Source organism: Micromys minutus (genome assembly GCF_963924665.1).
Source record: "Micromys minutus genome assembly, chromosome: 1".
In the NCBI taxonomy this organism is placed as follows: domain Eukaryota; kingdom Metazoa; phylum Chordata; class Mammalia; order Rodentia; family Muridae; genus Micromys; species Micromys minutus.
Window position 1 is genome coordinate 26280370 of NC_137969.1, and position 13032 is coordinate 26293401.

The 13032-nt window shown below is 44.0% G+C and overlaps 1 protein-coding gene across 8 annotated transcripts in view; it reads right to left on the bottom strand.

Moving 5' to 3' along the window:
• The window catches only part of ADD1 (adducin 1), a gene marked incomplete at its 3' end in the record, with an annotated part of 54422 nt that extends 41390 nt beyond the window's left edge, over nucleotides 1-13032 (bottom strand). For all 8 annotated transcript variants that reach the window (XM_080926615.1, XM_080926613.1, XM_080926614.1 and 5 more), the window contains exon 1: nucleotides 12894-13032. The remainder of the gene's footprint in view (nucleotides 1-12893) is intronic.

Genomic DNA, 13032 nt, shown 5'->3' on the forward strand with positions numbered 1-13032 from the left:
ACAATCTCCTGGCACCCCTGACCCCAATCTCCTGGCACCCCTGACCCCACCCTGCCCCACAGTGTCCTTCCTCCTACCTCTCCAGCCCCACTGTCTTCTCTTGCTCTCTCCTTTCCACTCAGCTCTCCCTAACAATACTGTCAGCCCCATTTCTATTTGTAATTCTCTGGTTCTCTATTCTGGCCATCTATCAAATTCACCTAGAGAAGCCAGGCATGGTGGCACATGTCTGTTACCCCAGTACTCTGAAGGCTGAGGCAAGAAGATCACTGAGTTCAAGGCCAGCCCGAGATTGGGATACATAGTAGTAAAAAGGACTATACTGCATGAGACTATACTATTTCAAAAAACTAACATACCATGCTTTTAAAGAACCAGAGGGGGAATTAGACAACCATCTGTAAGGGGATCTGATGTCCTCTTCTCTTCTGGTGTGTCTAAAGACAGCAACTATGTACTCACATATATGAAATAAATCTAAAAACAAAAACAAAACAGAGGGATGGGCTGTGTGCTGGCCTCTGCATCAGCTCCTGCCCAGTGACACAGAAGTGTAAGCCAAATAAACTCTTTCCTCCCCAGTTAGCTTGATCATGTTGTTTCATCAAGACAATAAAACCCCTAAGACAGGCTAGTGGTTAGTATCTGACCAATGCTCAGATCCCAATAGCCTCATAATAAGCTGTCTGCCAACAAAAGCCCGTAACCCTGGCTACAGCTCTTTATATCATATTCTCTCTCTCTCTCTCTCTCTCTCTCTCACACACACACACACACACACACACACACACACACACACTGGAATGGGAGTGTTTAAAGCCAAAGAACTTTTAAAAAAAGAAAAAAAGTAAGAAATTAGCCCACACCCAAGAAATACCAATCTCTGGGAACAGGGTCTAATTACCAACACTTTTAAATGCTACAAAGCCATTGAAGTGTGTTTCAGACTTAAAAAAAAAAAATTACTGATCTATGTATGCCAATGGACTACTGAACTTTTAACCATCTAACTCACAAATAGAACAATAATAGTATGACCTACCTGGATGTCCACACACACCTTACTTACTCAAAATGGAACTCTCCATTCCTCCAATCTTGTCTCCCACATTTTATTGTATCACGCTTATTTTACAGAATGGTATGATACAGAATCTTTTCTACCTGACACAGGGTCTGACTGTCTCAAATAGAGTCCTAGCTGGAACTCACTATGGAAACCAGACCAGGCCAGGATGGTCTGAAACTCACAAAAACCTGCTTGCCTCTCCCTTCCCAGCATTGAGATTGAAGACTTAGGCCATCAAGGCCAGCTTTTTTAAATGTCTTTTAGTAAGGTCTCTATTCAAACTCTTGCTATCCTACCTCAGCCACTGTGGTACTCACAAGGATAACAGGTGTGGACCCTGTGCCCTGCCTGCTTCCCGTTCTACCCTGGTGTGAGGTCATCTCACTCCACAAGCCAAGGATTGCATCAAACACCACATCTTTCTGCCGCAGACTCCTGAGTACTGGCTTTACAGGCTTTTGTCACCACACCTGACCCATTTTCTTTAAATTTTTATAAATTCCAGTCAGGCAGTGGTGCACACACCTTTAATCCCATACTCAGGAGGCAGAGACAGGCGGATCCTCTGAGTTCCAGGCCAGACTGGTCTACAGAGTGAGTTAGAGGACAGTCAAGGCTACACAGAGAAACCCTGTCTCAAAACAGCAACAACAAATCCATGCAGGGCAGGGATGTATACATAGAACCGCAGGTAACAACACAGGCCAGAGGCAGATCTCCTGGATGTAGACATAGTGGCTATCAACCTGTGGGTCCCCCTTTTACAGCAGACCCCCAGTGGTCCCCTTTTACAGGGGTCCCCTAAGACCATTGGAAAACACAGAAATTTACATTAGAATCCATTGCAGTAGCAAATTACAGTTATAAAATAGCAACAAAATTTATTTTATGATTAGGGTGACCACAGCGTTAGGAAGGTAGAAAACCACTGAGCTAGAGAGACAGATGGATGCTGGGAATCCAACTGTGAGTAGTACATGCTCTTTACCAATGAGCAGTCTCTCCAGTTCTCTATGTGCCGTTTTCCTGACTTTTTCACGTGTGTACATAAATTCGGAGGAGAGAACAACTTTCTGAAGTCTGTTCTTTCCTTCCACCATAGGTCCCAAGCACTGAACTCATCAGGCTTACACGGCAAGCACCGTCACTCACTAGGCCATCTTGTTAGTCCACATTACGAATCTTTACAATACTGTTTTAAGCTGGGTTGTAATGGCTTAGGACTGTACTTTAAGACCAGCTCTAGCAACATCACAAGACACTGTCTCCAAAACATTTCTTTTTAGGCGGGTTTGGGGAGTGGGGGATGTTAAAAGCTCAATGGTAAAGCAAAGCCCTAATTCAACCTCTAGTCCCCCACCCCAGCAAGGGGCGGAGTTAGCTATTAGTAACAAATCGCAAATGCACTATCTCCCTCACCCACCTTACTCACAGGATGATCAATAGCAAGGCCTTAATAAATACACAGTAAAGGACAGGTACATTTCCTGGTCTAGCATTCTGGACTGACAATGTCAATCACACTGTCTGACTGAGGAACATCACTGTTTCAATTCTTTTGATCACAACCTGACATATAATTCAAAAGGCACTGGGGACAGATTGTCATAACAACAGGTTCCAAATTTCAGTTTACCATCTAAACAGGAATTCCAGACCGCAAGTGGACAGATCTGTGTGTGAAACTGGGCTTTGTATATCTTTGGAACTGGGTTTTATGTTTCAAAGAGTTACGTCAATCTCCACAGCCAGTACGTACAACAAAGGCAGCCTTATCTGTCTCTAGCTGACTAGATTTGGAGACAAGAGCACATATAACTCCCAGAGGGAGGGAAATAAGAAAAGGACACTTCTAGACTTAACAGGTGCTACAACTAAGTACACAGGGCACTACAGTGAACTCTCAAAACTGCAGAAGACCCAGAGAAGTCAGAAGGCTGGGGCTGACTACATACAACATAAAGAAGTCTAAACAGATTTGACAAATCTACAGTCTTTCTAAACGCCTTAGGGGACAACAGCACTAGTCTAAAGTGAGTGCTCGTGGTAGGGGATACAGAAGACTGGAGATAGAATTCAGTGTAACCTGACAAACATGTCCCGAGAACCACATACAATACAAACACAGGATACACCCACATATTCCCATTATATATAATGTATAATTAATAGCCAATATATTTGATTCCATATATAGAGATGGTTTGATAATTATAGAACAGGATGAAAATATTACATAAGTGATCTTAAACCCAAATGAGGTGGCACCTGAAAGGCTAAGGTAGGAAGATTCAAACAGTTCTAGGCCTACCTCAAAAATAAAGTAAGTTCCTACTTCAAAAATAAAATAAGTCTTTAGATGATCTTATACAGGGCATAGCCAGTAATTTGTTGTTAAAATAGCATATACAAAACTGTACTGCAGGGGCTGGTAAGACAGCTCGGTCAGTAAAGTGCTTGTCATACAAGCATTAGTCCTGAGTTTGGGTGCCCAGAGCAGGGTATATCTATAACCATAGCTGTGAGTGCAAAAAGGTGGATCCCTGGGACTTGCTGTCTGAATTGGTGAGCTCCAGGTTGAGAGAACCTTACTCAAAAGCTAAGGCAGAAAGCAACTGAGGAAGACATTGGTCTTCGAGCCCTGCCTCCACATTTGTGTGCCAACACATACACACACACTGGTTTTCATATGCTCATATACACACATACAAATTATTACAGCCATAGAGCAGGCAGATATACAAGAGTGACAAGAACCAGGACATTTACTAAGCTACACAACACTCTGTCACCCTCTTCTCTCTGTAACTTCTATCAACCATCTGCAGGGTTATTGCCAGTTGGTCCCAACTATCCTCCACCTGTAATCTGACATTCTATTAGTAGTATTCGAGCAAACAGTCAAGTCCTCCACCAGTCAAGTTTTCCAAATAAAAGGGAGGATGATACAAACACCAAGAGACTGTTGAAGACTCAGCACAAAATTTGCAACATACTATTACTGTATCAACGATAAATGTTGTTCACTGGCCAACATAACAATTACAAAAGATACCTTAAACTGAGAGCACCACTTTCTTGCCCTGTGTATTAACTAAGCTCCAGACTTCCACTGAAAGACATCCCAAGTCCCTAAATGAGCTCCATCTAATTCATTCCTGAAAACTCCATAGTTTAACCAGTCAATAAACAGGGAAAGCACTTTCCAACAGGGTAACAGAGCACATGAAGATCTTTCAAAGGGTGGCCACTCTTGGGAATCCCAGCTCTTGGGCATTGCCTTCTTCAAGAGCTGCTAAAAATGAAGCAGGAGCAGCACATTGGGAAGAGCAAGCCTTCTGATATTGCAAACATCGGTTACAGAGAATGCTCCAAAACAGAAAGGGGGTGGGGTCACTTTCTTTCTGGATCACACATGCTGAGAAGGAAGGGGGGGTTATAACCCAAGTTTTCCTGCTTGGTAGGTGATCTTCCTTGTTGACCAATCACCTGTAACACTTAAGGTTGCTCTCTACATTGACCAGAGAAGCTTTTCTCTGCAGTGATACGAAGTTAATACGAAGCTCACTGCTGGTCCAAGTGCTAAAGGTAAGTGTCTACTGAGTAAATGCTCAGTCCTAAGCAGGACATCCATTATCAACTTCACTCCATGCCACGGCTCAGGGAACACTGCAGACAGGAACAAAGAACGAAAAAGCCAGTGGGCTGAGAAGTGGTGCTGGGAAATGCTGTCACTGGGAGGAGGCGTGGCCACAGCACCATGAACTCACTGCAGCTGTGATAACCTCCAAGAGACCAAGCCAACAAGATCAGTCAGCATTCCAACCAGCAGGACTCCATAGGTTATTTCCAAACCCTGAGAGGAAATGAAAAGAAAAGTGGTGGGGATGCCTGGGGAACGTGGGAGGAAGGAGTCTGGGGCTTCTTGAAGGAGTGGGAGAAGAAACTGGGGGTGCATATGATCAAGATGTACTGTTTACTTGTATGAAATTGTCAAAGAATACATTTTTTTAAATCAAAAGGACCAGGGTGGTGGCACATGCCTTTAATCTCAGCATGCAGAGACCAGGGCAAGTCGATTTCTTAGTTCCAGGCTAGCCTGAATGTTCCATGCTTATCAAAGCTACACAGTGGAACTCAAACAAAAATTGAAAACAAAACAAACTGGGTGTGGTGGTGCACAAATTTAATCCTGGCGATTTGGCAGGCGGATGCAGCACTGAGTTTGAGGCCAGCCTGATCTACAGAGCTACAGAGAGAAACTGGTTTGTGTTTGTTTAGTTTGTGTCCCGGTTGGCTTTTGAGGGAAAGGTCAACTAATACAGCCACTACCCCAGAGTTCGCCTATAATCTCACGTTTCCATTAAGTAACTAGTTTGCCATGTTGCTTATTCACATGGGCAAACTATTCCTTTCCTCTGTCACACTGGAGACCAACCCGCATTTCACACATGTGAAACTCACTCACTCAGCATTACCTTTTTGTACTTTTTTTTTTGAAACAGGTTCTCACCAATTTGCCCATCCTAGCTTTAAATCCCCACTCTACAGACCAGGCAGATTTTAAATTCTGATCCTCCTGTCTCAGCTTCTAGAGTAGCTGAGATTACAGCCTATACCACCAAACCCAACTTTTGTACATCTTTTTCATAGGGATATCTTCTACTTTTAAAAAGGAAGTTACTAGGTCAGCAAGATGACTCAACAGAGGGCTCAAGCACTTCCCAAGATCTCCAAACCCATGTAAAGACAAGAGAGAACCAACTCCACAAAGATGGCCTCTGACCCCTCACAAGTACACCCACCTCCCCATAATAATAGTAAGTATGTTTTTAAAAGAAAGATATTGCCAGGCAGAACTTCTGCACATGTATAATTCCATTATTAGGAGGCTGAAGCAGAATGGCCAGACTGAGGTTAGCCTGGGCAACCTAGTGAGTGTCAAGCTAATGTGAACTACAGTGAGACGCCATCAAAACAAACAAACAAAAAAGAAAACTGCCACTCCATCATCGGCACACATTAAATAAAATGTTCTGCCTGAGTTTTAAGGCATTATTTCTGATACACGTTTTACCTGCCTTTTCCCTACTGCCTCCAGTTGTAAGCCTTCCCCTTTAAGCCACAGACTTACTTTGATGAATATGTACACCAGTTATATAAATGCCAATGATCCCTCCTTCCCACGGAGGTGCATCGGCCTCTTCTCTCCCCTCCAGCGTTCCATGAAGCACATGACCTTGCACTCCCAGCGGTGCCCTTCACTGCCTCGCCCCTGCAGCAGTCCACCCTCGGAAAGCTTATCTTCTATAAACACAGCCTGCTCAAGGACTGCTGTGGAGGTTATTAGAACTCATATATAGCATAGTAGCTGGACATGGTGCCTACAACACCAGCACAAGGAAGAAGAAAGACTAGGAATTCAAGGACAGCCTGGGCTACAAACTGAAATGGTGTTCCAAAAACAGACAGACAGACAAGAACAAAGGCTTCCTTCTCTTTCCTTGGGCGATGCCCGACTCTATCTTGGGACTATACCGATAGGACCGTTATCATCAGGCAGGCCAGAACCGGTGAGTCATCCGCCTTCTCTCCTTCCCAACTGCATTCCCAGGCATTTGTCAAAAAGTCTTTCAGCAGTCATGGAAGATTCCCCCTTGCAACTTAGCTGCTCTGGAGAGGTGGCTGACTTCCTGCTGTGAAGCCCAACACAGACACCATCTACTCTGCTCAAGACACACTTCTAGGGCGTCTCCCACTTCAGACTGCCCCAGCCCTGCCTTGGGGCTCTGCCAATAGAAAGACCATTACCAGATGTGATTTCTCAAGCCTGAACCAGAAATGTAAGCTAAAATAAATCTCTTCTTTAAAAAGTAGTATTAACAACAAGAAGAGTAATATAACAGTAAGTATAAAATCTCTAGCAGTGTCTGGTGTAAATGCTGCATAACCTATAATTGGTAAACGTTTTCATTATTCTACCACTCATAAGAAAGAATGTACTAGTAGCATGCTAAAAATTTCACTTATGGGTTAAGGATTTAGTTCAGTGGTAAGTGTAAGCCTGGTGTTCAGTTCCAAGCACCAAACACCATTCTTAAAAGCAGGTGTGGCAGCACCCAACTGAAGGTGAAAGCAGGAAGGTCGTAAGTTCAAAGTCACCCTTGGCTATATTGCAAACCTGAGCCCAACCTAGGCTATCTTAAACTGTCTTCAAAATATTTTTAGTTGTTGCTGCTATTGTTGTTTGTGGGGACAGTGCCAGGGACTGGATGCAGGACTTTTCACACACTGGGTGAGTAAGCACTGTGGCTACCACTGAGCTATAAGCCCAGCCAGCCCTCAGCAATAACATTCTACTGTATACTCTAACAGTAACATTCTGCTGTATACTCTAACAGTAACATTCTGCTGTATACTCTAACATTCTACTGTATACTCTAACATTCTACTGTATACTTTAATAGTCTGCTGTATACTCTAATAGACTACTGTATACTCTAACAGTCTGCTGTATACTCTAACATTCTACTGTATACTCTTAACAGTCTGCTGTATACTCTAACATTCTACTGTATACTCTTAACAGTCTTCAGTATAGTCTAACGGTCTGCTGTATACTCTAACAGACTATTGTGTACTCTAACAGTCTGCTGTATACTCTAATAGTCTGCTGTATACTCTAACAGTCTGCTGTATACTCTAATAGTCTGCTGTATACTCTAACAGTCTGCTGTATACTCTAACAGACTACTGTATGCTCTAACAGTCTGCTGTATACTCATGCTAGTTCTGCTTTTTGTATCTGTCTGAATCAACACATGAGGCACCAATATTTCATAAGATTCTCAACTCAACCCCTAAATGAACAACAGTCAAAGGTGTGGTTCTGAACAACAGTGGGTGAGTCGACTAGAGATAAGCCGTTTATCTGTAAATGAACAAATGTGAGTGAACTCCAATGCACTCTGGCTTGTTTATATTTCCAAAATTTGTCAACGCTGGTACAGAAAAGAATTCCATTGCTGTTGGGGGAGGGGAAAGAATATCATCAAAATAAAGTGTATAAAAATTAAGTAAAATGCTTATAAGAGCCAATTTAATTTTTTAAAACACATTTATTTATATGAGAACACTGTAGCTATCTTCAGAGACAACAGAAGAGGGCATCAGATCCCATTACAGATGATTGTGAGCCACCAAGTGGTTGCTGGGAATTGAACTCAGAACCTCTGGAAGAACAGTCAGTGTTCTTAACTGCTGAGCCATCCCTCCAGCCCCAATTAAAATTTTTTTTAAATTTTCATTACCATATCAATTGGGATTTTCAAATGTGTTAGATACATGTCTAGTGTTTAGACCCCGGAGGAACCGCCTGTGTTTGGATCCCAGCTCACCAATGCTTTAGTTGCCCTTTCTATAGTTGTGATAAAATAGCAGACTAAGGCAATTGATACAAGAAAGCATCTAACTGGGCTTATGATTGCAGAGGGTTAGAGTCCATTATGGTACTCTGCAGGCCTGCATGTCTTCATCTGCAGAATGAGCAGTGTCACTAATAAGTGTCAAAGAGGGCGATACAAGGGAACTGAAGTGCTTGACCTGTGAGGCTTGAGTCTCTAGAAGTCATGTGGAAACCAGGCTCAGTGGTACTGACCCGTAACTACAACACTAAGTGGAAGCAAAGACAGCAAGTACCATGGGCCCACTGGTGGGCTACACTAGCCAAAACCAGTCAAGTTCTAGGTGCAGTGAGAATGCTTTAACAGGAAAACGGGGCTGAGATAGGGGGTTGGAAGGGGAGCAATAAAGAAACACTACTATCACTGAAAGTATGCGCTGATACAGGTGCACATGCTAGCACGAGCACACAGAAATAAACAGTTAAACATAATATTGTCTCTTTCCACTTACTGTATCTAGTTTATGCTTAGCAGCATTTCCCCTTCTATTTAACAACTTCAAGGCACACTCGTCTTACAGATATACTCATCACTGCCACACTGATGGCTATTTGTTTCCAGGATTTTACTGTTATAAACAGTGCTCCAACAGAGCAAGCCCTTAATCCCAGCACTCAGCGGGCAGAAGCAGGACAGTCTCTAATTTACAGGCCTACCAGGGCTACACAGTGAGACCAAGTCTAAACACAAAACACAGCACTACCATTAACTTTTTACTCCTCTTTTATTTGGGGGGGATAAAATTTTATTTTACTTACTCCTCTTTTATTTGAGCAGCCAGTGCACAGCTCAGCCATCTCTCCAGTCCCCTCAGGATAATTTTTTTAAAGATGACTTTTGTTTTTGAGAGTTTGACTATGTAGCACTGGCTGGCCTTGAACTTACTGTGTAGACAAGGCTGGCTCTAAGAGGCTTGCCTCTGTTTCCCAAGTGCTAAATTGAAACACATGTGCCACAACACCTGGCCTGAGATTTGTGTGTGTGTGTGTAAAATGTGTACAAGTGCCTAAGGAGGTCAAAAACAGTGTAGTAACTCCTGGTACATGATCTAATGTGATTCACCCATTGTCCAGAACCGAACCCAGACAAATGCTATAGCTGGGAGGTGTTGGCACACATCTTCTAGCACAGAGCAGGCAGAGGCAGGTAGATCTCAGAGTTTGGGACAGCCTGGTCTACAGACAAGAGTTTCAGGACAGCCAGGGCTACATGGAGAAACTGTTGAAAAACAAATAAAAGAGCAAGTGTTCTTCACTGCTGAGTCCCCATCCCTCCAGCCCCAGAAATCCATCTTTGCGTTTTCCCCTAGATGTGCTTGATGTCAATGTTCTGTATGCCTGGTGCGTGGGGAGGCTCAGAAGAGAGCTCTGGATTTTCTGTAGCAAGGGGAGTTAGAAGGTTTCAAGCCACCATTTGGGTCCTGGGACCTGATGGTAATCCTCTGCAAGACCAGAGCGTGCTTTCCTTAACCAATCACCTCTACAGCCCCAGTATCTTCTTCTAAAAGCACAAGATGGCTGGCTATAGACTCCCATCCTATATTCAAGATGTAGTTTTCCCTGCTAAGCAGCACAGATTCCTGTGAATCTAGATCTGAACTCCAAGTATCAGTAACAATGTTTTTTCCCTTAGACCTGAGGGGAACAAGTTATCAATACATTCCAGGTTAGCCATATCAACTGGATTAAACTGTACTTGTGAAAAAAATAAAGATCAAGCAAATTGAACTAAACCCGTTTCTTTCTACTTCCCACGTGATTCCTAATTATGGAAGGTCAGAACAAACATTAACTATTAAACAGTTCTGTTAAAGTTTAAAGATCATGCTAAATTCCTATTTCAAGAAACATGATTCTGACCAAACTAAAAAGGCACTGAAATATTTAATCTGTTAAATAACCACATCTTATGTAAGGTTCAAGTATTATTGTAGTTGTTGGTTTGTTTCGGTTTTTGCTGAGAAAATACCATACAGTCCAGGCTGGCCTCAAACTCAATATACAGTGAGGGATGACCTGACCCTCTTCCGTTTGCCTCCCAGGTGCAGGATTACAAACAAGTGCCACCACACCCAGCTTATGTGCCAAAGACTGATCCCAGAGTCTTATGCTAGGCAAGCACTCTATTAACTAAGGTGCCACTCGGCCCTGATGGCTTGGCTTTTGCCCTTCGTTTTAGTTCTAACAATGATTAAAGCAATTTCAGGTATAATCACTTTTGTATATGTATTCAACATTAATATGCATAGACAGGACAAACTTCATTCCTTTTTCAGAATTTCTAGTCTTTCTAGATATCTAGAAGTACATAATGGATATTAAAAGTAGAATTGACACACTTTATAGCTATCTAGCTAGCAACTGTTGAAACTGAATGCATAAATAAGGACTTATTTAATGCTATTCTGTGGGAGTTTATTCAACAGGGGAGAGAGAAAGGAAAAGAGAAATCAATACAAACTAAGCCTCACGCAGTAAAAAACACCTAGGGAATTGTCTTAGTTAGGGTTTCTATTGCTGTAATAAAACACAAACTCGACTTGGGGAGGAAAGGGTTTATTTCATCTTACACCTTATAGTCAGTCCATCATCCAGAGAAGTCAGGGCAGGAACTCAAGGCAGGAACTCTGGAGGAAAAGCTGGTTGCTGCGGAGACCATGGAGGAGTGCTGCTTACTGGCCTGCTCAAATGGTTTGCTGAGCCTGCTCTCCTGTAGTGCCCAGACCACCTGCCCAGCAAGGGCACCACCTACACAGTGAGCTTCTACACCAATCACCAATCAAAAACATGCACCACAGGCTTGCACCCTGGCCAATCTAGTGGGGACATTTTCTCAATTGAGGCTCCTTCTCGAATTACTCTCACCTACATCAAGTTAAAACCTAGCCAGCACAATACTTTTTGAAGCATTTCAGTATTTAATTCCCTGATTCATTATGATTATATGAAATGAATGGTTTTGACGTGTGAGTATGTGTGTGTGTGTGTGTGTGTGTGTGTGTGTGTGTATGTGTGTGTGTAAAACAGATCTTAGAAAGGAAGTTATCCCATTTGCTGAAGGATTAGGATTTAGGTTCACTTCATTTGTCGATTCTGTCACTACGCCTACACACACTAGTAAACTAACCATACCACCTGCACCTCTGCAAACCACATCTAAACCCAGAAAAGCTGCTTTGAATGTCAACACTATTCACACTTCCTCAAAACAACCTTACTATCATATCAGGGTGTGGTGTCAATCCTCAAGGTAATCCTAGAACTAAGCGTGCAGAGGCCGAAATTTTCAGTTCCAGACTATTCTGGGCTACAGAGTAACATATTGTCTTGCAGGGGCACCATGCACAACATATACATAACTTTACTCATCCTTAGAATTAAAGAAGTACATCAAATTTTTAGAATTAAAACATCACTGGCTTCAGTTAAAGACTGTAATTTTTAGAATCCCACCCTCATAAATCTCGCCCCCGACCTGAGATGTCCTTTCCTCTCTGAAGCCTGTTGAATCTACTCATGACTCCCAGCTTGTTTGCATGGGTGTTGCAGAGGAGACACAGCGGATTCGTTAGCAATCTAGTTCCTGTCCCAATTAAGATTTCAATGCACTTTGAACAAACACAAAATCTCTCTGAAATTACTGAGCAGTAATGCATACAGCTCTTAGCTCTGTTCTTGGTCTTTGGAGTTTAACAATGTTAGGCCTAAAATCATGGTCAAAACAACAGCAGTTTCAGGTGAGCCAAAATATTTATTTCAAGTGGGGTGTGCATAAAAGAAACGCAACTCATCTACCAAATACCTTGAACCAGAAACTGAATTACAAAGACGAAGTGCTTTAGGGAGAAGTCTGAATGAAAAAAACAGAGAGGAAAGACAAACCCCATCTCCTGGAAGTTCCACGACCACCTCATTATTACCACCCGTGCACAGAGCTGGCTTTTCCTCTTGGGGCAGAAGGTGTCAGTTTTTAAGAGCCGACAAACCGAACCCAGGTGCACCTTTCCACAATCTCTGCAGTGACCAGCGCATGGGGCCAGCACTAGCACAATGCTGACCCGGGAGGACCCCGAGGCCCACCTGCCAGCTCGGAACCGAGCGGCCACTTCCACAGAGAACCCCGCGTCCTTCCGGGCCACCCTGGGAAGCGACGATGCAGTGTCCTCGCCCCCGCACTCAGAGGCAAGCACCTAGACCCCGGGCACCCCGCGCCGCAGCGACCTCGCCGCGCCCTCCTCAGCGCAATGGAGGCGCCCCAGAGGCCCCGGGCCCTGCCCAGCCCTGCCCTGCCCGCCCAGCACCGCCGCCCCGGCCCTACGCCCGCTGCGGGCCCGGAGACCTCGCCGCGCTCCCGGGCCTCACCTCCACGGAGAATCGGGGAGAGCGCACGGCTTCCCGGGTCCGAGTGCGGCCGCCGCCTCGCCTGCGGCTCGCGCTGGGCTCCGCCCCCTGGCTGCCGCGCACCCCCGCCGCCTGCTGCAGCCCTCGTCCTCTCCCGCCC